Genomic DNA, 25785 nt, shown 5'->3' on the forward strand with positions numbered 1-25785 from the left:
ACCGTCTCTATCCCTCGTTCCGCACGGGGCTAGAAATAGCCGAGATCTGGCCCAAAACGTCACAGGGAAATTTGGATTAAGTTCAGCTTGATGTCGCCTGTCTCTCCTCTGCCCAGCTTTCCACAAGCACTTTCCCAGCAGCACACTCGCATCTTTGTGGGTCACATCACAGAATTCCTGTCATCAAGGGCGGCGGGTTTTAACGTCAGGGACTGTGATATCTCCTCCCCAAGCCCTTCCCTCTCCCTCTTCCCTTCCACCGATAACAGCTAATCCTTGCCTCACATTAAACTGTGACCAAGATCAATTAAAACCCTGCCTCACCCCGATAGCAATCTCCTTCTGCAGCCTATGGTGAGGGGAGTTTGTGCGTGTCTATGTGTATGTGTGTACAATAATGTGTACACATGCGGATGCGCCTGACTCTGTGTGTATGTGTGTGTGTGTGCGCACATTTTGTGAGTGTGGGTTAAAGAAGGGAGCTATAACAGAGAGTCATCTCCATCCTCTACAGTGGGTTGTAGATGGTTGCCAAGCCGCAGGGAGAGCCTGCCATTGATTTTCATCGCCTCTTAAGCGAGATGAAAGACAATAAAAAACAACAACAGTCATGATCACAGCACTGCTGGCCATGTATGCATATAATGATTATCCATATCTTCATTAGTATTCCTTCCTTTGTTGTAATTATTTTTATGTGGCACTGGCCTTATCATTGTAATGAAAATGAATAATGCTTAAAGTGTGTTATATGTGTGTGTTGTGTGCAGAGGTGCTAAAGCAACACTGCACACTGAATGTGGGTCTGCACCAGCGTGGTTCCTCATTCTCTCTTTTCTCATTTTGGGATCCGTCCAATCGTGATATCTCACACATACACACACAGACACACACACAGGCTTCTGCCCGCCTATCGTTTTTATTTAGAAAGTTTAGTGTTAGTGGGCAGCATTTCCTGTTGCATATGGTGTGCTATTTTCATGGTGCACGGTCGCTTCCAAAATCATTGGCATAACAGCGAGACTGGTTGGCAGAAATGGGAGGCTTGGTTATGGGGTGCCAAATGTGCGTTGGCATGTGAGATGGAGGGTTGGGAAGTGGGAAGTGGGGGACGCCATGAAGATGGGGAGCGGATGGCAGTGTGCTCGGCAGGACAGGGCGGGAATAAAGGCGGAGTAAAGTCTCCAGCGTGCGGACTGGCTGCCAAGCTGACTGTCATGTTAGCCACTGGGACTGGTTGCTGTGGGCCTCAGGTTGTTTTGGTGCGCACATCAAAAGGACAGGCTGTGAACATGAAAACATAACTCATTCTCCCCTTATCTATCCCATCTTCTGCATCTCCTGCACTCAGTTTTTCCTCTTGCTCTTAGGGCCTCTTTTAGTCTGCTCTCCCACGAGAGGCACATCCTAGGTGCTGCAGAATCTTTGAGCTCAGGAGGGGAGACAACATGCCTGCAGGGTTGCCACGACAAAGTGCAGAAAGGACCCGGGAGAGGAGAGGGAAAGGATAGACGTGGAGAAGAGAGGTGGTCAGCAGTCTGAGAGGCTCTAGCCTAACTATTGCGTTATCAGAGATGAGAGGGGAACTAGTTAGGCTGTATTTCCAGCTCAGAGGATTACCTAAACTAAACACAAGCTTCTCACTGCATCACAAGCCACAGGAAAAGTGCCGTCTGCCATTTTCACCCTCCCTCCGTTGTGCCTGTTTTTCATCTTTTGCACTGCTGTCAGCACTGTTTCAATTACATTCTGCAGCTTATGTCTATAGTGGATTACACCAGCTCGGTGTTCACGTGTAAGGCTCTGGGTTGGCTTGTGCTTGTAGGCTGTGCTGGGCTTTCTTCTTTTTTTATTGTCTAGTCCAAAGACAATTGTGCTGGCTTGCGAGCAGCTTCCGCCTCTCTGTAGCATAGTGGAAAAAAGAAAAAAAAAATGTGAATGAGCCAAATTCAGAACAAAGAGATCCAATTTTGATTTCTTAATGTTGTTGTTGTTTTTTTCCTTTCCTCATTGTACCATGCTGTTTATTTTTAGTTGGTGGGGCTTTTTCTTCTCCTAGATTGGCTGTGCTTAGTTGTGACCTAGTTTATAAAAAAAAAGAAAAAAAAAAGGGGGGGGGGGGGGTAGTTTGGCCAAGCCATGGGAATCAGGGGCAGATTAACTTTCTGTTAGTTCTCCCTAGTAAAGCTCCATATGTCAGGGCTGCTGCTGTGAAAAAGAAACCAAAGTCACTAAAACAGCAAAATAACTTGTGGGGTTAACATGCCCACTTCTACTGAGCAGCTGCCTCCCCAGCATGAACAAACTAAAGGCTAAGTTATGCAGTGCTGTTGTAATAGCCACAGTGTAAATATCCAAGCAATACGTATGCATTCAGAGGCATAGAGTTACGAATGTGCCACCACGACATTGTTGATATATTGTGCATTATCTCCCTGCTTCTTATGCACCTGAACTAATCGTGTTTACTGTCACTCACTCACTCGATGGAGAATGACAAATGCAGCACAAAGAAGGTTAGAGCTCGAAATAGCTTAGCTAAATAAGAAAATAGGCATCTGTCTAGCGTTGCAGCAAAGGAGAAAATTACTTACCCTTCCTTCACCTGCTTTGTGTTGTCCAACCTATCAACTAATACCAGCAGCACTGCAAACCTGTAGAGGAAAAGTGTTCACGAAGGTCAGTCACAAGTCTTTCGGCCCCACAAACATATTCCTCTCGCCCTGATGTGTGCTATAATTGCATTTCTGAGGAAGTGCACACAACAGGATGTAGGTACCCCAACACCTCAATGCTAAAACATTCTTCAGCCTTAAAAGCTTGTGTTTGCAGCTTAGAGGTGAGTGGACAGCAGAAGGAAGCAGTGCTGCGTGTTGCTTTATTACAACTGAATTTCCAGCTCGGAGGGAATAAGCAGTCATCTCCAGTTTCTAATCACAGCAACCCCAAAACACAGGCTGTATTTCCCAACAAACACAACCTCCCATCAGGTTATTACTTCACTGTTGTATAGAATCATTTGCATTCGTGGTCAAGAAAGGGTTTTGTGCAAAGTTCTCTCCATTTATTAGATCCGCTAAAAACGTGTGAGGGATCTCTCATCAAGTCGTGCTCTGTAACTTCCTTCTTCCTCTATTTCTTTCTGTTTTTTCATCTGCCAATTTCATGTAAACACCTACATGTTAGCCACAACTGTTCCTGTAATTAAGCATATTCTGAAGTGATAACCTCATTGAATTTCAAAGCATTTACGGGGTTATCCAGCTGAAGTCGGCTTACAGAAGAAATCAGGGATCAAGCGTAAATGACAAGAGGATAAAGGGATAGGAGATTGGGGAGTAATGGGGAAGGGTGTTGTCTTCTTGTCTTGCTTTACTGCAGGCAGTGCAGGGGCTAGTTGGATGTTTTGATGGCAAAGAGCCTTGAAAGATCTTGAGGGCGTAGATTTTAGAATACTTATTTTCTCTGAGTGAAACCCTGAGCTTCGCGCACAGGAATGCATGAAACCGCTAGTATAAACACTGGACCGAGGATAGGGGCAGAATCACCAGTATGAAGTGTAGCAGTTGGGTGAGCTCCGAACATTTAAAGCAATCAGAGTTGACCCTGGTGTCAAACCTTTCTCAGGGTTTAGCAACACATTTCAAGCTCATTAATCTGCCATCAAAGCAACATTAGGAAAACAACATAGTACAAAACATGGCAAACAGCTACAATAACAAGAAGAAAGACTTGTACCCCACCTCCTCCCTCAGTGACAGTTGGGAAAACAACCACTCCCACAAAACCCCCTACCCCAACCCAGCAACCCTGAATTAGACCTAAGTGGTTAAGAAAATGGACGAATGGATGTTTAAGGGAATAAGTATGCAAACCCTACTTCAAATGACATTGTAAATGGTGGAGAGAGGCTTGATTCAAAGAAGATCCAAAGCAGTTTCCTGGATATGCAAACGTGTACACATTTGCATGGTCACACAGGATGCACAAGTGGTCACATCCTGCGTGGGAGACACTTGACATGGACAAAGTGTTTCTAAATGGACACAGGATAGGGACATTCTGAGAAAATGCGATGAATGTGATGTGGAATGAGAGCTTTTATTAACTGCGGAAACAAATACCTCACTCAGTTCCCTCGTCTGTCTCTCTCTCTGCTTTTCATTACCTGGCCTGCTTCATCTGAGGACAGTTGGATAGAGCCGCGGCCTCTGCAGAGCATCTCTGCAGGGTCCCCTCACGGTGGTCCCTCCTCCCCGCCACTGAAAAACTACCCATGGCTACTTTTAAACTTGTAGCGGATGATTAGACTTGGGTTGCATCCCAGAACACCGCTCAGCCCCAGCAGGGATTCAGCAGGGAGCATCGCAGCCAATGCATAATTTCTCAAGATGGGGGGACTCACACTGAGCAAGTGAATCCCAATCCTGCAATGGCAGACATGTGAGAAGCTTATTGAAGAGCTAAGAAATAAGACAATATTGAGCAGATGAGAAGAAGAAGAAAAAAAATTTGACCTTTTTCCTCTTACACTCAGATGGAACACGTTTTTAAGTTATTGTGTATTATTGGATAAAGAGCTGGGGCTTTTCTATCCCTTATTTGTTGTACATCTTTCTCCCCCCACCATCACCCTCATTTTACAAAAAGGGATTCACATGAATGCACTCTCTTCTCAAACATATTAAAGGTTTTATGGGTTTTCCAAGTTTCTTTTCATTGTTTCCCTTCAGTTTTTCAGTCTAAATGCTGCAACGGCGGGCAATTTTCAAAATCTTAAGAAAAAGAAAAGCAGCATTTTTTGGAACAACAACAGCAACAGAATAATGTTATGGAGATATTTGTGGGCCTCTCTGTCTACCAAATGAGGAGATTGCAGTCTCTTTCATCCAGTTCTAATCAACGCTGAACATGTGGCAAACTAATGGTGTTTTTCTGTTTGCAAAACAGTGCTCGCTTCACCTCTGAGTGGGACAGTATACCGGATTGAACAGATTATAGGCTGTGCTGTACATAACAGCAGGTCAAATGTACAAAATGTGCATCTTTTATTTTTAATGGCTTATGAATATTTAACTGCCAGGGTCACTTAGCAAAAATCCACAGTGGAAATCAATAAATTGGTTTTTTAAATGGAAACCTGGCTAAAGCATTTATTTTCACCAAAAATACTATAAATTACCCTGAGCTTAATCTCTTGAGCACTCTGCCAGAGTGAAAAAAATAGCAATTTCTGCCAGCACTGAGTGTGTGTGAGAGACTTTTCTTTTTATGCATGGTTGAATGTGTGTATTCTTGATTTTTGTTGTTGTTGTTGTTGTTGTTGTGAGCAAGTTGGTGTGCATTTTGCAGTACTGATTGGACTTTTTGGGCTGCCTGTGTTTACAGTGCATGACTTGTTCTGAGTAGGATTTATGTATACAGTACGTGTTTACGCGACTATAAAGGCATCTTTCATTCTGTCATGCTCATAAATTTAATTTCTAAGTCAAGAAACATGAAAAAGGAATTAAAAAAACAGACTTCCACTGTGACTGGATGTGAGCCAGCATACTTTCAGCCAATTTTCTTCTCCTCAGCTTTTTTTTTCTTTTTCTTTATCCAACAGTGAAACATTTTAACTGGGAGTGATTGTGCAGACCTATCTGCCAAGGGTTCTGGGGAGAGCAATGGTGTTACCATGGTACTCGCACCCCTCTCTGTGTTGTAAACAGGAGCCAGTGATTCCCCATTGGGATGATTTTGCATGCAGGTTGGAGAGAGAAAGCTGCTGGCCCCCCCAAATGCATTCCATCACCATCACCCTAAGGGTTCACTGTTGGAGCCTTATTTCGACACATAGAGAAGAGAAGGTACGGAGAGGTTTGAGGACATACAAAGGGATGGTGATATTAGGGAAAAAATGAGGTTTTCAGGGGGATGTGTTAGGTGAATGAGAAGCAGAGTATTAAAAAGATAAAGAAGGCAGATATAGAGCTTGGCGAGGATGGTAAATAGAGACCCGAGAGAACGGAAACAGTAAGAATAAAAATCAGCTGTGATTAAATGCTTTGAAGGTAAAGCTGTCTAAATTTACATACATCAAAAGTTACCCGGAATGATTGCTCTGCTGTAGCCTTGGGTGGAAAACTCATCAGCACGAGACGCCAGAAATCAGCCCAAGACAACTTTAAGCAGCACAATCTAACATCAGTAGTTTCTTCAGGGGAACGTTATCTGAGCTATCCCCGGAGGTCTTAGTGAGGCCCCATACACAGCCCTAGGTTAGTGATAGGCACTATACTGATGAGCAGTCACAAAGCAGCGTGAGTCTGAAACTGGCTGCTATAGCTTAGAAGCCGGAGTCTTATCTCAGGTTTGAATTTTTTTTATTTACTTTTTGCAGTCCAATCCTTTTTTATCTGTGTGATCTAACCTGCAATGACGAGATAAAGCTGTGCTGACTTTTCCATAAATGCACTTATCAGAGCTGTACAAGCTCTCCAATGCCAATGAGATGGGCAGCATAATCACTTAGCATTCAGTATGCATGCCTTCACCCTCACTGCCCCTGTGTTTCACACACTCTTGCCCAGAGACACACAAAGGCACAAACAAATGCAATCATACGCTTACAGTACAGTCAAGTCACACACACACACACACACACACACACACACACACACACACACACACACACACACACACACACACACACACACACACACACACACACAAAGCACAGAGCTGCGTACACAAACACACTTTTCCACTTGTGTTGCAGTGTCTACAGGCTATTCACGGTAATAGCTTGGGCTTTCAGCTTTAAGTGTGTATTTTTTTCCCTGCTCCAATCATACAATAGTGCCTGCTGAGCTGGCAAGTCAGAATATCAAACAACAAATGAAATTCCTGAGAGCCATCTGCACCAACACCAACTTGTAACATGAATTTTTCATCATTTGGTGTGGTAATATTACCTCATTAGAGTACTCAGGCAGCCATTCAATAAGCACGGTCATTCTCCCTGCCAAGACTGGATCAGCAGTTGTATCAAAATAGCTCAGTTCATTCACCACCACCCCACACACGTACATATCTTACGCTTAATGTACGTGCATTACACCAACGTGTAGTGAAGATTGTGCGTGACATGGATCAGAAAGCAAATGGGACCATGTGCCCGATCAAATAGAGATATTCACAGTGCCTAGCTGCACATAAATACTCTCAATTTTTTCTCCATCTCTCTCATACACAGTCTTTCTATCTTTTTTCCATCTACTTGTCTGTCTCACCCTGTCAGTTTCACTCATTTTTCCACTACTGCGATCAAAAGGTATCAGGCACAGTGAGGAGTGTGTGTATGAACGTGTGTGTTTGTGTGTGTATATATGTGGGTTGTGATATACATACAAATATCCCAAGCAACTCTAAGAAAGTACAAGTCACTCTGATGTGTTATATTCATTACATCCCTGGCTCTCCACCCTTATGCTCACTTGTAACCGGCAGCTGCGAGCTCTTTTGGTATGTTGAAGTCTCCTGATGGAGTCGGGAGAAATCACTATTTTCAACCTGGCTGCTATTTATTTGTGGGATGAAAACATCACAGATTGGGACACTGCAGCATCTAGCAGGTGTTCAGCACACTTGGTAAGGAAGGACTAGCTAGTTATTTATTAATTTCTCTAGCTAGGAAAACATTTACATGTCTTTGCTGCTGTGTTTTCTTGTGTGTTGCAGCAGGAGTATGTTGCTGTCTGGATTTTTTTTCTCTACTTGTCATTCAAGGTAGATTTTCTTTACTATTGCTATTTTTACAGCAGGTAGCCATAACAGTGGTAGAAGTGCTAATATGATAATAGCAGCAAGAACACAGGTTTCAAAAATCACGTGTTGCAAGACTTTATTTTAGGGAGCGTGAGCGGCGTCCCTTGATAAGAGTTATTAAGGAGTAATGGATTAGATGCATCTTTTTTTGGTGTAAGTGTGGTGACCTAAAGGAGGAGGGGGGAGTGGGGTGAAGTCCTAATGCTGTCCATTAAAGTAGGACAGTGGGTGATGCAGGCTGCACAGAGCAGAGATTAAGTATCATTGTAGATGTTTGTGTGCGTCTGTGTGTGTGCGTCTGTGTGTGTGTGTGTGTGTGTGTGTGTGTGTGTGTGTGTGTACGCAGACACATTTTGCATACCTTCATGCTGTGTTGGGAAGGTCACTTTTGAAATGTAAAAGATTGCAGATTAACTAAACAAAGAGGCACCTCCTGGTAAAGCACTATCATTTGATGGCATTGCACCAATATTTGTCCTAATGGCTTTGCTGACCTGTGTACTCCTGAAATATGGCAAAAGAAGACATGCATGCATGGGAAAAGATGCAAAACAAAGGCATGAATGCTATATTGTAATATAAACTTTTTCTTATACTGAAACAAAGCATTAGTTTGGGTATTGCTCCTTTGTAGACACAGAAGTTTTGATTTGTCACACTTTAATAAGTAAACATTTTTTCCGTAATTAGGCTGGTCGAGCAAATTCTCATTGGCTGAACAATCTGCAGTGTTTGTTTCATTAGGAGAAAAGTGCAAGTCATAAATAGTTTTTCAGGATGAATCCATTAGTTTTGTCACTGAGGGGACAGCGTACCTGCTTAAAAGGGGAGTATATCGTTACAGCTTTGATGTTGCACAACCCCGTGGAGAGTGCTAAATCTAACTTGCTAACATTTACATGTGCACTGCGTTAACTCTGACTCAGCTCCAAACTAATTAACACCACATCCTAAGAAGCTGTCAGTGTGGCTTTGTTACAACGAATTGCCTAAAAGTAAACTTTGCAAACAGCAATTTTCACTGTAGGCCAACTTGGTTGCATTTAGATGTTTCTGCCAACTTTTATGTTTAAAGCTCAAAGATTTCGGAGTAAACATAACCGGACTGGCGTTGGGACTGTCCAACGCTCAAAAGGGTGAAATGTACGGTACCCCCTCCGGACAGGTTTCCAGTCCATTATAGACCTAATGATATATTATTAATATTTAATTAATATTTATTTAAGTGCACCCAGAGACAGCTTTGATGCTTCACAATCTGAAAATAGCAGCAACTAAATGTGAAGCTTTCACTCTTAAACAAAAAAAGAAAATACTATATTCATATATCACGTGAATTATGAAATGTAGTGCTCAGGATATGAGGTCTCTATGCTTTAGTCCTTAACAGTTCTTATGCTGGGATTACCAGTGAAAACATTTCTATTTTAATAAATCATACTGAAAGAGGTAGGTGCTTGCTGGTTCACTTTGAGTCTGCTTCATTCCAAAATATATCATCATATCATCATAAAATATGGCACAGGTACTAGCTTTTGTGTTTATTCCTAACCATTTTATGCTAATAAAGCTAGCAGTCAGACTGCACTCACTCCTTTAAATCACTGTGTTCGCCTCTCTTTTACTAAGTTAATCCAGTGTTTTGAATCATTAATACTTTATACTTAATTAATACATTATACTTTTTATATGTAAAAATTATATATGTATCTTTGTATATGTAAGTGTTTATCTCTGTAAATGTTTAAATGTGCCATTTGTGGTTAGTATAACTGTGAAAATCTTGCAAAAATGTTTTGGAATGTTTGTTAATTGATAATAATATCAATAAAGAAGGTATGTGTTGGCTATCAGTGTCACCAGTCAAAGTTACTTTGTATACATTTTTAGTACTATGAAAGCGTCTTATCTTTCACCAGCCATAGTGCCCTAAACATCCACAGATGTCAAAAGGAATAGATAAGAGTATGTCAAACTGATATCACCCGTATCAGTAAAGCCTTTTTTTTCCCAGGGCAACCAAGTTAAGGATTTGGCAAAGAAGTCCACCTCAATCTGTTCCAGTGATATAAGTGTATATATGTTTCAACAGGTCTTAATCCACATTACACGGATTTAACATGAGATAAACAGGGATTTGAGAAGATCAGCGTCTGCTCAGAAGAAGAAAAAAATCTCTCTTTTCCTCTTTTTGTCATCCTTATATCAAGTGCAGTTCAGTTCGGTATGCGTGTGTTTAGGGGATGAGGGTGTGTGTGTGTGAAGCAGCAGACTTCTTTTCATAATCTTTTTTGCATGTTCACGTCAAATTTATTGTGGTAACAAGTCCCACATCTTTCTTCTCCCATAAGCCCTAAATCCTTTATCACTGTTGTTGTCATGTATGCTTAGCGCAGTGATGTTTCTTGCCCACCTCCCCACCCCCCGCCCACATTATGTTTGCTGTTGTAATCATCTTATTTACAGGTTATGGTCCCATAAAAACCGCCTCTCATGATCTCAGTCACAAGAATTCACTATGATGAGGCATGATGTTCATGATGCAATCAGGAAAAACTCCCTGACTAACCTGTTTTTGGAACAGCTCCTCTGGCTGCCTTTGTGTCTGGTGGAGCCTGGTGCATGCTGCCATGTCTGACTTCCCCCGACCTTCATCATACGCAACCCTACAGCACGCTGCACAGCTTCTGCTTGCCTCATGCTAAGAATCAAATCTGGCACAAGGCCGCTTAGTAACAAGAGGCTTCTGCTCGGTATGGCTTTATGTTAAGAAAGGAAATTAGGCTACGATCTGAGCATACAGCGACCCAATAAAACTACCCCCTTTTATCTTCACCACATCAGATTCAACCTGATGAGAGCAGCTCTCGGAAGAAACGTTTTTTTTTTCTTTTTCTAGCAGCAACCTTTGCAGAGTTTTATTTTCCCGGGATATTATGTTTTGAGTTTCAGCGAGGAAGACAGAAAAATGATGGGTTGTATAATGAAGCCTTCCTAAAAATCCACTAATACTAAATATTTGACAGGGAATAATATTTGATACAGTACACGTTTCGTGCCTATGAAGAGTGACGGTTTTTGGCCCGAGAACGTAAACATCCCAGTAACTCCACAAACAAAAGGAAAATCTACAGTAAATCACAGAAAGAAAATGGGAAGATTTGTTTGAGGGTAGAAATGCGCTCAGGAACCGTGGCTGCCTGCGTCTTGGCCTCTGTCAACCTTATTGCTTTGGTGCTGTTTCCCGGCCCCTCTCCCTGCTCCAATATGATAAGATTTACTGGCATGTCCAAATGAGTAATCTTGTTTATTCACTGTAGCTGTTTGGATCCCAACATCACCAGGAGAATTAAAGCCCCTGAATCTCAGCAGGAGGTCAAGCATTAAAAAAAAGAAAAAGAAAAAAAGGGAAATGTACTTTTTTGTCTCTGTCCTAACTCTGTGTTGGTGTTCATTAGTATTGTAACAGCTGATATTATTTTCACTGGAGCTTACTCTCTTCACTGTTGTTTGCCTCACTCTGTATGTCTTTCTCTCACTTGAGCCCTTCAGCTCTGCATGCACCTGTGTACGTGGATGCATATATGAAGCATGGGTGTGTTCGGAAGAGTGAGACGTCTGGGTTCAAATGCAAAAAGAGCTCACAAAGGATCTAGCAAGCAAAGTTTTTTAATGATCTGCTAGAAAAGTCCAATTCTATTTGGGCCAGTGGTGCTCAGAAGCAGTGGAGCCGATAACCCCGTGGGTTAAGCAGGGGGGTGTGGCCTGTCACGTGAGCATGCTCTCTCTCTGGAAGAGATCTTCAATTATAAGAGGCTTGCAATCCGTTTGCATTCCCCCCAAACAACCCTTCACCTTATTCAGATAAGCCCACGCCCTTACCACTTGGTTTTATGAGTGGAATGCGCGCAGAGAGTTGATCTCTTGCTATTTTTTGCCCGTACAAATCCTCTATGCAGATCTTTCTTTTAATCTGTGTTACTTTACGGATACTGCCCTGCTTTCACCCTTTAGGAGGTTAAGATCAGCCCATAACTCAGCCCATCACTGACAAAATGTTGTGAAATGTGTCGGGCTTAAATCTATGATACAATTTCACCATCCGTCCACGAGGGCAGCGCAAAAACAATCCAGAGCGAGCAGATGTAATCTTGGGATTCGGATAGGAGCGGTACGCAGTAACTGCAACACGAGCACAACCACAGCCCTGACACGGCAACGTTTCACGGTGCGCTTCGGTCCTCCTGGGTCCGACAATCTCACCATCAGCGAAGCGGTTTGCTCACCAAATCAATTCAGCAGCAAGGAAGAAACGAAGCACATGGACAAGGCATCTTGGGTGACAGAGAGCTTTTATTTGCTCTGTTTCTCACTTTCACTTCCTAATAGATAGGACATCAAGATACCCGCAGGGAATTTTTTCAAAGTGTCTGTGTGAGTGGGGGCTGATGGGTGGGCACGGGGATGCAGCTTGTAAGGGATTGCATCAGCCACAGTGCTGAATGTGGATTCCTGGATTTCACTCACGTATTGTGGGGCCATTGAAAGGAAACAGGTGGCAGAGTACAGCAGGGGCGAGGGACGGGATTGGGGGGGGGGGGGGGGGGGGGGGGGCTATTGTAATTAATACTGCAGATGCTGCTCTCTGCATTGCATCTGGGCAGCACTCTCATTTTCAGAAATCTCCAATTCTCTCCAAATCCCTACAGTCCTTCAGAATCCTATAAAATCTCCCTGCCATTCCTCTACTTCCCCTCCCTTCTGGACCATCACCGCATCACTCCTGCACCATGTGGCTTGTCCCAAACCATTATTTCTTCTCCATTTGACACATCACTTTATCTCCTCCTCTTGTTTTTGCTTTTCTTTGGGGGGGATATATTTAACCCACCTCCTCACCTCCGGTAAGGTCTTTCAATTCTTCAGCCCTCACCCTCTCACCCCCAACCCTCACCATCTTTGCAGAGTTCAGCAGACCAGTGGCACGTGTTTTCGCGGCCACAGTGGTAGGAAGCCCAGTCTCCTCTGATTACAGTGTGCTCAGGATTAGAGGGAATGTGCTCTGACATATTCAGTCTGGTATTATGGTAATATCCCTTGACGCTACTTCACAGGAACACCACAGCCAGGCCAGGACACAGCTTCATTCCGAACAGCATGCAGAGCACCAGGTGGAATATGGCATCAAAACTGGCTAAATAGGACTACAAGGGCTTTAGTTCTGAGGCAGAGGAAGGGGAAAAATGCACTAAGTTCCTATGGATTAAAGTGAACGTGTTGGAAGCTTTTAAATAAAACATAGGGCAATTTAGAGGGCCAGGGAAATAACCAAAATGATATACTGTATGCAATATCATCATCTGCTCTATTCCACTCCACTGTCATTTTGTGGAACTGCAACATGCAATACATTCTGGAGAGAAAAGCAGACATATTTTGATTTGCATTCATTCAGACATCAAGGGCACATTAAAATAAGGGCAAAGAATTCAACAATCTTCTACTTTTTTCTCCCCTCTTATCTCACTCAGCTTGGCAAGCACTGTGCCAATGGAGCACTGGGAGAGAAAAAAAGCATCTTTGCATAAAATAGCAAGCAGGCGAAATCTAAAACAGTTGGTGAGGAACTCTAAATAATCACGCTGCTTTTGGAGATGAATGCATTAGCATAACTTAGTCCCAGTGAAGTAATCACTCGTCTCAGGGTGAGAAGATCCCCTCCAGGCTCATCTCACTCCTGCTGCTTCTATCCCCCTGAGTTCAGCCTCCGCAGAATGACTGACCCCCTGAGACTGAGGAGTAGATAGGACACGTGGCAGAGAGGAACAAGTTCAAGAACCCTTCTGGGTTTGCAACAAAGTGCCTTCAGCAAGTGATAAGATTATATGCAAAAAGGGGATAACTCCATTACAAAGCATCATTTGGTCTGTCTTTATCCCCATATCTCTGTAGGAGTGACCACATGCACTGATCACACATTGAGTACACAAATGAAGCTTTGACTATGTCAGCAGGTAACAGAGAATCAAGAGAAAAACAAAGCAGCATCAAACTAGGAGCCCTAGAAATACTTCATATCGAAGCTAAACGCATGCTTCTTTTTGTGATTGTACATGAGGACCTGACAGTAACAGCAATCTTTTTTATGTGATGAAGTGTAGTTAAAAACAAATATGCAACATATATAGCAACTTATTCCAATGTTATTAATATTAATCAGAGATTTGCGATTTGTGTCTTTGAGGTTAAGTAAAAGACTGCACTGACTCCCATGATTACTCAAATTCAAGTTCATCTGATTCTGATTTTCAATTGTCATTCTCCCCAAGAAGATTTTTCTGCCCAGCAATAATGATAACATTACGTTATCTACGTTTTCAAAATCTATCCGTAGAAACCATTTTCAATATTCAACCGGGAGTGCATGTTGTGCAGCAGTGTTTATCTGGGCGCTACATAGCAAAATAACATCCCCATAAATGCCTGGACTCAGGGTTTCCCAGCAGATCACTGGCTTTAAATGCGATCATAAAAGTTACACAGTTCACCTCTCAATTATTCACAGTGTATATAGATGCCAGCTAAAGATTGTTACTTCAGCTTGCGGCTCAATTTAAAACAAAATAAGATTGAAAGGATTAATGTTAGCAAACATCACCTGCACAGGCTCACTTATACACTAGTGTCAATAGGTGAGTGACCAAATGATTTGAAGCACTTGAGGCTCTGGCGCACAAACTGCTCTGCCCCTGCTGATTGGTGGTATGCATAGCAGCTGCAACACCTAACAGCACCTAACACGAAGTCGTAATCTCCATACAATTAGCAAGACAGCAAGAAATTAATTACACAAATTAGCAAAGGGAAGGCAGAGGGTCAGCAGCAGCAAGCAGACATTAAATCAAGATACGTGATGTTTGGTGAAGTTCCCTTTCCTTTCAAGTATAGATTATCCATATTAGTTTGTCATGACACTGCTTTTGTTTTCTGTTTGGACATTTTGTTGCTGGTACTCACCATTAGCTCCTGTCTGCTTCTGCTAGCAAATGACTCATACACTAAAATCCACTTGCAGCATCATCAGCAAGCCCAGGTACACAAGCGAACCCTCATCTTGTTTCATTTAAACAACGCTGCCAATTTCCATTTCAATGGGGGATGACAGTGACTGCAAATATTTCCGTTCTAGTTAAGTCTCTTATTAAAAAATGTCATTTTCACTTTCATGGACCTCAGTGAGGATGCTAATGGATTTTGACTGACCAGAGGGGGCGTTGTTTTCATTTCTTTGAATGGCTGAAGAAGAATACACGACCACCACAAGGGAATACTAAGCTGTTTGATGTCTGAGAGGAAAACCTTGAAATATTTTTTATTAAAAACCACAGTCAGTGCTATTTTGGATAGTGAGGAGACCTGGCTTGTTTTGGAGTTTATTAGACGCCTCTGCCTCAAAGTTTGTTTGCACCTGGAGAAGCTCATTGCAGTAAGAAAGGAAGGAATGCTATTAAGTTGGGATAGTATGTATGCAATGATAATCTATATATGCTTCACCCAATAGAGGCTCATTGTTCTGTAAAACATGAGTTCACAGAAAAATCTGTTTGTATTATGTATAATGGTAAGTACACTGCTCTGACTAGCATAGAACTCTCCATGCAAGATAGCCTCGCTTTGGCTTTTATTGAAGTTAACCATTTGTTCTCTTTGTGCCTTAGAAAATGACCATGTTTACTGCTTTAAGTAGCATTAATCATTATATATATATATATATATGTATGATATCTCTGTCTTGTTCACTGATCATCACATCTGTATAATCTAAACTCAGGCAGATTAAGTATTTTTCTTGCCACATGCAAAAACTAATAATCATCGCTGTACTGCATTAAATAGACAGTGTGCGTAAGGTCTGAATTTAATTAATTGGGAGTCACTTCTGAGTGTGTTTTTAAACCTTCTTTCATTTTCTAGGGGTCAAAAAATCACCAAAACAGCTTTGAATAACAGATCCAGATACATACGTAAGTGGGACTTCCACCTACAAAATAGGATTTTATGGGTATTTTATGTATTTAATTTTTAATGAACTCTCGGCGTGTGTCTTTTTGAATATAGTGACACAGTTCCTCTTTTTTAAAAATATCCCACAGATGATGTTTTTGACATTTCTGCCATCTGTAGTGAGATAAACAGTTGGCAGAAAGTAGTTTTCAAACTGTTCACAATGACATCTCTAAAAACGTGGCTTTTTTTTTTCTCAAAGGAAAAGCTGCTGTTGAGTTTTTCAAATTTCCTTCATGCTTTCAGTACTCTAAACCCACAACTAGCTCTGAGGACACTACACTGGCATGATCTGTGCAAATATGGGACGAGACAAGGTTATGAGAACTGTGTCTGTATGCCTCCATGTTTATGTGGGTAATGGTAACAAAGGGTATTCCCACAGAAGTTGCCTTTAATTAGATTCCAATGAATCAGACTGAGGCTAAAAGTGAATATTTCCATCAGAGCGCTGGTCGTAGGGAATACAAAGCTCATTCACTAGTGAACACTGGGAGCCTTTTGTATTTCAGTGCACATTAGCATAGTGTTCTTGAAGTTTTATGCAGTGGAACATATACGTATTTCATACAATGCTGACATTTACATCATCAAGTTGCATGACTTACATTGGCATATTGTGATCTAAAGTCTCTTCTTTCTTTCTCTTTTGTGAGCTGTATATGCTAAATAATCCATAGGGGAAAAAATACTGCATCTTTACAATACATCTGACAGTACGTTGCTTTCATGCTTATCTTTTTCCCCCCCACATAACACCATTCATTGCTTTCTTACTTCTATTTCCTTTCTTTTATTTGCTGATAGGCCTGCCTGTTGACACCCCTCATACAGAATCAGATTGTGTTTGAACAGCTTTTGAACAAAAACAGAAAAGTGGTTTTGACTTTCTGACGGTTTTCAATTTTCACAGGGTTTATCAGGGTGGAGATCTCCTACGCTGACTGATTGGTGAATCCAAGGTCCAGAGCAACCCTTAAAACCGCACATGCGTGCAGTAACATGGATGCACAAGGACTTGTGCATACTTTAAGATAAGCGATTTAAAAGAATCTGCTCAAAAGATATGTTGCTGGGCAATTTTTTTCTTGGTGCTGAAATGGAAAACAAAAGCTGTGCACAATCTCTGGCCATGTTTTTCAGTTTTCACTGCTAAGCTCGTTGGCATTGTCACTAGTCTGTCTCTTGATGGTTTGGCCATCAAGAGACAGACAAATATACGTATGTGTTTGTGTGTGTATTTTTCTGATCTGAAGTCTTGCTTGTTATCATGTCCGTGCATTGATGGCTTGCATGAATTCAATGGCAAATATGGTTTGGATGGGAACGTGTTGGCTTACTGACTTCCTGGCAAAATCGAAATGAGATGGAAAATGCAGTCAAGGATGGAAGTTGGGGATGAATGGACAATGAAAAGATGATAAAGGGTTTACTTAAAAGCAGCCAATTCTGTAAACCGTCAGATTTTTGCAGGTGTCATTGTTTAATCCAATCACTTTATGCGACTGCCATTCACTAACATATCACTGCGTCCTCTCGCTCTGTGTGCTTATGCCTGTGTGTTTCTCTGCTCCATCGTCTCTGTTTCCTCCAGCCTGAGTAAATGTCAGAGCAATCTGCTGCTCTTCCCAGACCACGCTGTGGGAGACAGACCAACCTCATCGCCGTGGCAACCCTCTGTTCTGGCTCAAAGAAAGAGGCTAGGGTGGAAGAAGAAAGGAACTTTTATGCCTCTGAACCCCCACTAGTTTCCTCATCCCCCCTTGTCCTTGTGCATTGTAGCCTAGGCCTGAACCATGTGGCCAAGCTCCCAGGCTTCACTGTGCGACAAGAGAGGAGGAAGAGAGGCTGCAATTACTAAGCAGGTGATCAAAAAAAAAAGAAAGTTAAATAGGACATTATCAAAATATTGGTAGGGAGTCATCGCTATAGGTGCTTCATACATTTATTGAAGAAACTGAAAAAATATGTTCTGTAATAAATGTAAAGAACAGAAAGGACCAAATCCTGGCAAAGACATGTAACAAATAAAGTAAAGAAAACTTCACTAGAATTACTAGCAAGGCAAAGAAATGGCACTATTAGATTTCCCAAAATGCCTACTTAGCTTGGAGCCATTGTATTTGGTTTCAATTTATACCAGCGGGAGGCTGCCGGATACCTTTCGTCTCTGGTAATGGCTTTTCCCCCCCCAAACCGACTTGTCAACTCTAACAAGAAGTGCACCTTAAGGGATTTCAGTGGTCATAAGAAGTAGTGCTAGGAGCCTGGCCAAAGACTGTCACTCATATCCAGAATAAAGACTATTTTTTTGTGACAGCACAGTTGGTTGTGGTGCAAAGTTGAGTTGCTGAAATGACAGCGTTTTGCTATTATCTACCCCGAGAGAGATGGAGGAGACTTTTGGAGAAATTAAAGCTGAGAGAGGGATAAGGGGTGTGGCAGAGGCATCTGATGTGAGGGAGCATCTGGTTGCAGGTGAAGGACCATATTTAACACTGGCAGAAGCCCAGTATTGTGTTTCCAGTGGATCCACATCTCTGGCTGTAAATTTGCCCCTTTCCTTGTGTAAATCTGTTCATTCTGTCCCTACAGTGTAAATCTCTTTCCATCTTTTACCCACTATTTTTTTAACTTCTTGGGCTACCAACAGGCAAACACACACACACCTATGTCACTGTCTTATCAGTACCTCCCTCTCTTATTCTTGTATCAAAAGCAACTGGAAAGAATGCCTTTGATAAATAGACAAACTCGCTTTTGTGCCTTCACAAAACCCATTTCATTTCACCTACACCGACAAGAGTGCAGTCTGTTACATCATATTTAGACAGTGTATATAGAGAAGAAAGGCAGCCATCACTCTATTTCACCCTTGCAACCTTTAGAGCTAAACTTGATCGCATATTTTTTCAGTGCATGTGTGCTTATATAGCTTATAAACCACCACAAGGCTACAGGCAGTAATATGAGTATAAAGGACCACACAAATGTAAAAATTCATGTTTGTTTTGTCAGTAAGGGGCTGTTATGCCAGTACTTACACATATGTGATTGCGTTTCCCCTTATTAGAACTAATATGCTATGTGCATGGTGGAGAGGGGAGGGGAGAGAATTACCATGCAAGGTACCCTACCTTTCGTGATCTTGATCATGAGAAAGTTTTTGAAGGTGTGTGTGCATGCATGCATTTTTGGAAGCACATGTGCGCCGCGTCTGTGTGGGCTCTGCGTATGCATAATAGTGTTTTCTGCTCGGCTGGCCATGCCAGTGTGCTCCTCTGTTCAGGTTGCACATGACCCTGACTCCATTGGGAGGCCTGTCTTTCATGTCCCCTGTTCAGTTCTGCCTCAAAATCTGGGTCAAAGGATAAAAGAATAACCCTTACTCGCCATGACACTAACACACACTGACACCCACAGCCCTTTATGAAAAATGACTTCCTGAAGATTCAAGTGGTAACAAGGTGCCATTGTGGAGGACACTGAAGTGGGCAACTTTTTAAATACAGCTTATGTAGCAGCAAACACATTGTCCTAAATCTAGATCCTGTCACCTTTCCCTGTTATCAACGGTTATTCACTGCACCATTTACTCATCCAGTCCCTCCCCGTGTAGCGTCTCCCTTGGTTTATTTCAGTGCATCTCAAAGCCGACCTTGCATGGACAATATGAGAAGTCGTCAGAAAGTCGATTAAGAATGTTGTGGCTCAGTATGTCCTGGCATCTCTTTGTCTGGCCATTTCTCTCTTACAGTCTTTCTTCCTCTGCCTCTTGTAGACTTTTACTCTCTCCCTCACTAAGCCTCTCCAACAATGCTGATCCTCTGGACCGGCTTCAACCCACAGAGGAGGATGGAGCCATGCTGGGGCATTTGTGCGTGTCAATGTGTGTGCAGGCATTCATGTGTAGTTGTATATATGTGTGTATATGTGTGTGTGTGTGTGTGTGTGTGTGTGTGTGTGTGTGTGTGTGTGTGTGTGTGTGTGTGTGTGTGTGTGTGTGGCAGTTTCGGAAGATGGTCCTTGCCAAAAGAACATAGTAAGCATCTGAAGTCCCATGTGTTTCCGAGCCGTTGCTGTCATTGAGGTCTTTTCTTTCTCCGGAAAAAAAAAAGACAGAGGGGAAGCAGGGAGTTGTTCTTGCACTGAGACCTCTGGTCTCTCTCTAACTTCAGTCCTGTGGGTCTCAGGCTTGGAACAGAACAGTGTGTGTGTGGATGATGTTAAGACCTACTGCCTGTCATAGATAAAGGCTGAAGACCTCCTAGTAGCACTGGGAGACAACCATCTGGGAGCACCACTTGCAGTGCATTATATCCATGCAACCCCCTACCGCACACCCCTGTACTCACACAAAAACAGCATCCTTAGAAATCCACACTGAGTAAAGGAGAGCCCTGTCAGATTGATGGAGAAGTCCATTTGGCACACTTTTTTGTCTCCAACCACTATTTAAAAAATTGCTGAGCACAGACACCTCCCCACCTGACTCCTTCACTTCCAGCAGCCTGTGCATTCTTTCTACATCACCTCCTTGTCTTTATATCCTGCACAGCTCCCTGCTAATAGAAAAGGGGGGTGTAACTTATGTGTCATTGTGTGAACAGTCATCAGTGCCTGGCAGGGGTCTGTAATGACAAAAAGGTGTTTTTCTCTGCCAGCAAGCATGTTACAGTAGACAGGAGAAATTGAAGGCCACTTTGTGTCCTGGTTAATGTGCTAGTACATGTGTATCAGTGTGAGCATCCAAATTGCTCTATTTCAGCTTCAACACCTTTCGAATTGTTAACATCCCGGTCCACAGTTGTTCCAGCAGTATGCAGCTCCTTGGCTTGCTTTTCTGTGCAACCGGTAGCTCTACTGAAAAAAAAAAAAAGGTTTTATTCTTCTTTGTACACCACCATGTGCTGTTCTTTTTATTTATAATGACCCGGACTGTGCAGATATGTAAATTCCAAGAAAAAGACTCTCTGTAGTGCACTCAAGCTTGATTATTTAAACGGCAGCAAATTATCAACAAAGAATTGTCTCCACACAATCCTAAAGAGACTGTTCCCTCATTCAAATCATGAATATCTCTTGCATCCCTACAGTGTTACCCAAAACCACCCATGCAGGCAATATTATTAGATTAAATTCTTCTTATGATTAAGGAGGTAAATAAGCAACTCGGCACTGATAGGAACGTTCTCATATACTGTGACATCTGGCACAATTCTGTGTTTTAAGCTGAAAAATGTCTCCAATCACGTAGGTTTTTAATACGCATATGTTGTTTACATGGGAAAATTGTCTGTAGCTGTAAAACCTTTCCAAATTCTTTAGATTGTCTACTGTATTGCTAGTTTCTCTCATTTATTGTTTTATCTGCAAACAAAAGTAATGCAGTAATTACAGTGTCATTTCCTAGTGTACTTGTGAGTAACCCTCACAATGAAAAGAGCCCAACAGCTTGCCTATTAACAATGGCAGCACAGAAAAAGGCCACAAACAGCATGATGTGCATGCTAGTGAAGTATAAGTATGCTGAGGGTGGACAGCGCATGGAGGTATGACTCTATATTTATTTTGTTTCCTTTCCAATGATTCAGGTGCTGATCTTCTATCTTCACCAGCAGAACCATGAGGAGTGAGACACAGAGCCGCCCTGGGAAATTACCCTGTCGACAGACGGCTCATTGAGACTTTGTTAGTGCAGCCACCCAACCTAGTGCCTCTTCAGCTTGATCGAACAGAGCATCTCTCCATGACAGAGTAAACAAAGCATGATCACATGGATGATCAGGAAAAGAGGGTTTTTCTCATGCGATTAAATCGCTGCCAAACTTTGATTTGTGTGTTCATGTATGTTATTTGCACGCCAGTTAACTGGTAGAAATCTTATGTGGAAAGTGCATGCCTTCCTTTTTTGTTTTGCTTTTAATTAAGCATATTCAATCTGAATGGTGCATTGTGAGGCTGTTTCATACATGAACGTGTATAATATTCTACATTTAGTTGTTTGGGTGTTTATAAACTGCAAATGTTTGTGGGTTTTTAAATATATACATATATATGTGTGTGTGTGCTTGTGTGTGCGCGCACACTTTTCTGTCTGCCTGCTGGTCTGTATGCGTTTCTTTGGCAGCAAAGAATGTCTGTGTTGAGGAGACAGAAGAAGCAGAGAAGAGGTATAAGTCTGAGACTGCAAGTAAACAACCTGCAGTAGCTACAGTAAGTGTCAGTGTTCCTTCCCCTGCTTCCCTGCCTTCCTCCTTTACTTTTCATTCCTGTGCTTAAACAAACATACACAGCTATTGTGCTGCCAAGTTGCCGAAGAACTTGCTCAGCAAACTTCATTGTGCCTCTGCTTAGCTTTTTGTGCCTAAATTGATAATTGAATTGACTATCGCCATGTAATCAATTAGGGTGTTCATCCCCAGCTCTGAATCAAACAGTTAATTGGCTTGTGCCACAGAGAGCCTGAGACGGAAATCAGGCTGGTGCAGGAGGGACTGTTGGATTACTACAGATGGGCTCCCGGACCTATTTGCATTGTGTCTAACTTTAAGTCTTTGATTGCCTTCTGGTTTGGAAATTGCCTGGGTGTGTGAAGCACACAGGTTGATATTGGACCTCGGTGACAAATCCTGCCTGTTTTAGAGAAGCAGGTAGGAATATAAATATATAGAGAGCGCAAACACAGCTGGTTATCTCTTTGCTTTGATCACAATCTTTCAGACAGATGCATGCAGGTTTCTCTTCCATTAAACACCCTTTGTTACTTTTTACCCAATGTCCGGAAAAATTCTTTGCCACCTGCAGTCAGCACTGCTTTGTCTGAACACACAGAGAGAGCAAAGCATTTCAAGTCCAAACAACCCTGCCGTATTGATCCACCCCACACCTTATTCCATTTTGTCCTCTAAAACATGCCTTTTCACTCAGTTGACTTCTATTCAAAGCCATCCAGAGAGACCTGTGTCAATGGGGAAGCTTGACTTCATTCCATAGCTCTGGAAGCCCCCTGGGGACCAAGCATAGGCTGCTAGACCATGACAGGCAGGGGGCTAATAGGCCGGATAGGATTGGATAAAAGAAGAGAGGGGGGTTGTTGCAAAAAAAAGTTTTAAGACCAGGACACCGCCATCTGCTTTTGTGGTGATGAGCATCAAAGCCTGAAGGAGCTCTGTTGGGTCCCTCTTTCACAGGGCCGTCCTACATATGGGCTTCATATTTCACCAGGACGGACCGTCAGCAAGGCCCATTGGGCCACAGCCGAGGCCACTATTCTGTCTCCCTGCATGGTTTCCAGCCTTTGAGAAGAGCAGCAAGATTACTTTTATTTCTCCAGAGAAATGTGGCTAATAAATGACCAGGCCTGACCCAGAGGATTTGGGCCCACAACCCCTCCTTACTAAATGGAGGTAAAGAAGAAGAAGGGCTCTGTGGATATGTTCCTGTTGAGGAAAAAATGTTCGAGAAATGGGTCAACGCATGGCTCAAACGACATGCTCCCAGGGTGATTAATTATTAAAGTGACTAATACTACATTTGCCTGGCAGCACTATGGGCTTCGGTCGGCATTGGTGGCACCCTAACAATAATCAGCCCTGCTGCATCTTTTATATCCATCAGCCACTCTTCGTCCCCCCCTGTCTCTCTGACTTCCCCTTAATCTTTCTTATTTTGCCCTTACAGATTTCTGTCTTCCTCTCCTCTTTCTCCCACTTGACAAACACAGACCTCATTATCTAATAATGCCTTTTTACTCATTATCTCAGTCCCGCCTTTCCTCTTCTTTCAGCCCCTTCTCTTGTTTCCCCACTGACGTTATCTCACATCCTCTATATCTATAAGAAAGATTGGCAGAAAAGTGTAAAGCTCGATGAGAAACATGGAGGCCAAACAAATATCAGCGCTGAGGGAAAGCAGCCACTCTTCACTAACTGCACTTCTCTTTTGCCTTTTGCTAGACTTTGCCTGCCTCAAGGTAGCATATGGCATTCTCTCAGACTGCTGGACTTGTTGGCCTCCCACACAACAGTCTGCATCCATCTCCGCCTCACTCACAGCTCCTTTATGGGCTCTCCAACAGTTATTTTCTCCCATATCCCTTTCCCCTGATACTGTGTGGAGAGCCCCATCCCTCCACATTCTATTTCACACAGCCACACTTCAGTGAGGTTCACTGCAGAGATGGCTCAGGTCTGGCAGTTGGTGAGAGGAGGGCGGTCGAGTCTGGAAGACACAGTCATTAGTTAAATATTAGCCAGACTGTGCTCTATTCCCCTAACATCCAGGGGAAGGGTGTAAGAGTCATACCCTACCAAAACAATAGGCCATAGGGGAATGGCTCTGTGCCTTCATGCTTAGATATACAGTACAAAGACCTCCCTTTCCCCTAAACCCATACAGATGATGCCCTTTTTCTTAAATTTTATATAAAAGGTACAGTGTGATAGTGTCAAATAGGTAAAAGCAAAAAGAAGAACAACAGCAATACGGCCCACAAATGCAGGAGGGGAACGTGACCAGACATATTGGTTCTGTGTGCTATGCCTTCAGATGCATCAATCCTGAGGTGAGGATAAAAACGTTAGGTCTCACAGTCAAGTTGAACAGATGGTTGCACATTGTGAAAGTTGTGTAAGCACTTATTTACTGCACTTTTAAATCATGGCTGGGGGATATTGGAAGCGAAAGCAGTCATTTACTGTTCGATAAAAATCACAGTCTAGGACCCCAACGCACGAGTTTCTAGCATGGAGCTGTGGCATCTTTGAATTACTGCCGAGTCGCTGTGATATGTTTCTGATTTGAAGACTATAAGGCACAGCACCACCTTGGAAGATGACCAGTGTAAATGGGAATTTAAAAAAAAAAAGTTGTAAAAGCAAAAAAAGGATGTTGTCTATTGTTTGCCTCTGGATATGAAGATAATTCAATCCATTTTTATTTATATAGCACCAAATCACAACAACTGTCGCCTCAAGCTTAGTCAACTTATTTGGTGATCATAATGACAACTCTGTGGACAATGGTCAGAGTTCTAGATCATGGTAGGAGTGATGGTTTGTCTATGTTTTTCACTCAGTGTGTGTGTGTGTGCGTGGGAGCCACAAGGCTCACACATGCAGTGCACAGGATTCACGCTGTTTGTGTGGTGTAGGGTGTATGGAATTCATGCTGTGAGACTCAGAGATCATCTCTGCTCTGCCCAGGAAGCCTCTGGTCAGACAACAGATATCTCAGCACACTCCTTCTCTTCTCTTTTTGTTCTGCTTCCTTCTCCTATGCCTACTTTTCCTCTGCTGTCTTCAGGTTAGATGTATACACAGCATTCTGCATATGAAAGCACTGTTAAATAAACCACATCCAACATTACAATTTGCTTTTGTGAAAAAGTTATAAGGTCTATCTATAGCTGTAAGATTTTGCTTTTTTTATACTTGTATTTCCTTCTTTTTCTTAGCTAAGCAGTCATCTCGTCGTCTCGTGTTTTTTTGACAAAGAAAGGTGGTTAAGGAGAAATATTTGAGCTGGTAAATCATACACATTGGCCACATACACCTCAGATACTAAATAAGCAACATATTTATACCTTAAAGACTAAATGACCCATAACAGATAATCTGTGAAATTGTTTTGCTGCATCCATATGTTCCCAGCCTTGCTCTTTGTCTTTCTATAGAATCCCCAACAGAGCAAACTGGGCAGGTGTGAGCAATTAGTCAAATTCAGTAAAGCACTCGTCTGCTTTCTGGCCTTTTCTCTCCTGGGTCCCAGACAAGGTTCACTGGGTGGGCAAAAGTGCAATTAGTTCAATTTGGTAGCCTTGATTCATCTAACAGCAGCACACAGTGCACACTCTCACAGCAGTAAAACACTGCATATACCTGACTTTGATGCAGAAGTTCAGGACAT

General features: G+C 42.5%; 1 long non-coding RNA gene across 1 annotated transcript in view; it reads right to left on the reverse strand.

The window, feature by feature from the left end:
* Window positions 1-124: 124 nt before the first annotated feature.
* LOC145431800 (uncharacterized) overlaps window positions 125-25785 on the reverse strand; it is a 43776-nt gene continuing 18115 nt past the window's right edge. The window contains exons 2-3 of the long non-coding RNA XR_013912104.1: window positions 2595-2654; window positions 125-1902 (exon numbers count right to left, since the gene is read on the reverse strand). This is a non-coding gene — a long non-coding RNA (uncharacterized LOC145431800). The remainder of the gene's footprint in view (window positions 1903-2594; window positions 2655-25785) is intronic.

This window comes from Astatotilapia calliptera, chromosome 11 (genome assembly GCF_964374335.1).
Source record: "Astatotilapia calliptera chromosome 11, fAstCal68.1, whole genome shotgun sequence".
NCBI lineage: Eukaryota > Metazoa > Chordata > Actinopteri > Cichliformes > Cichlidae > Astatotilapia > Astatotilapia calliptera.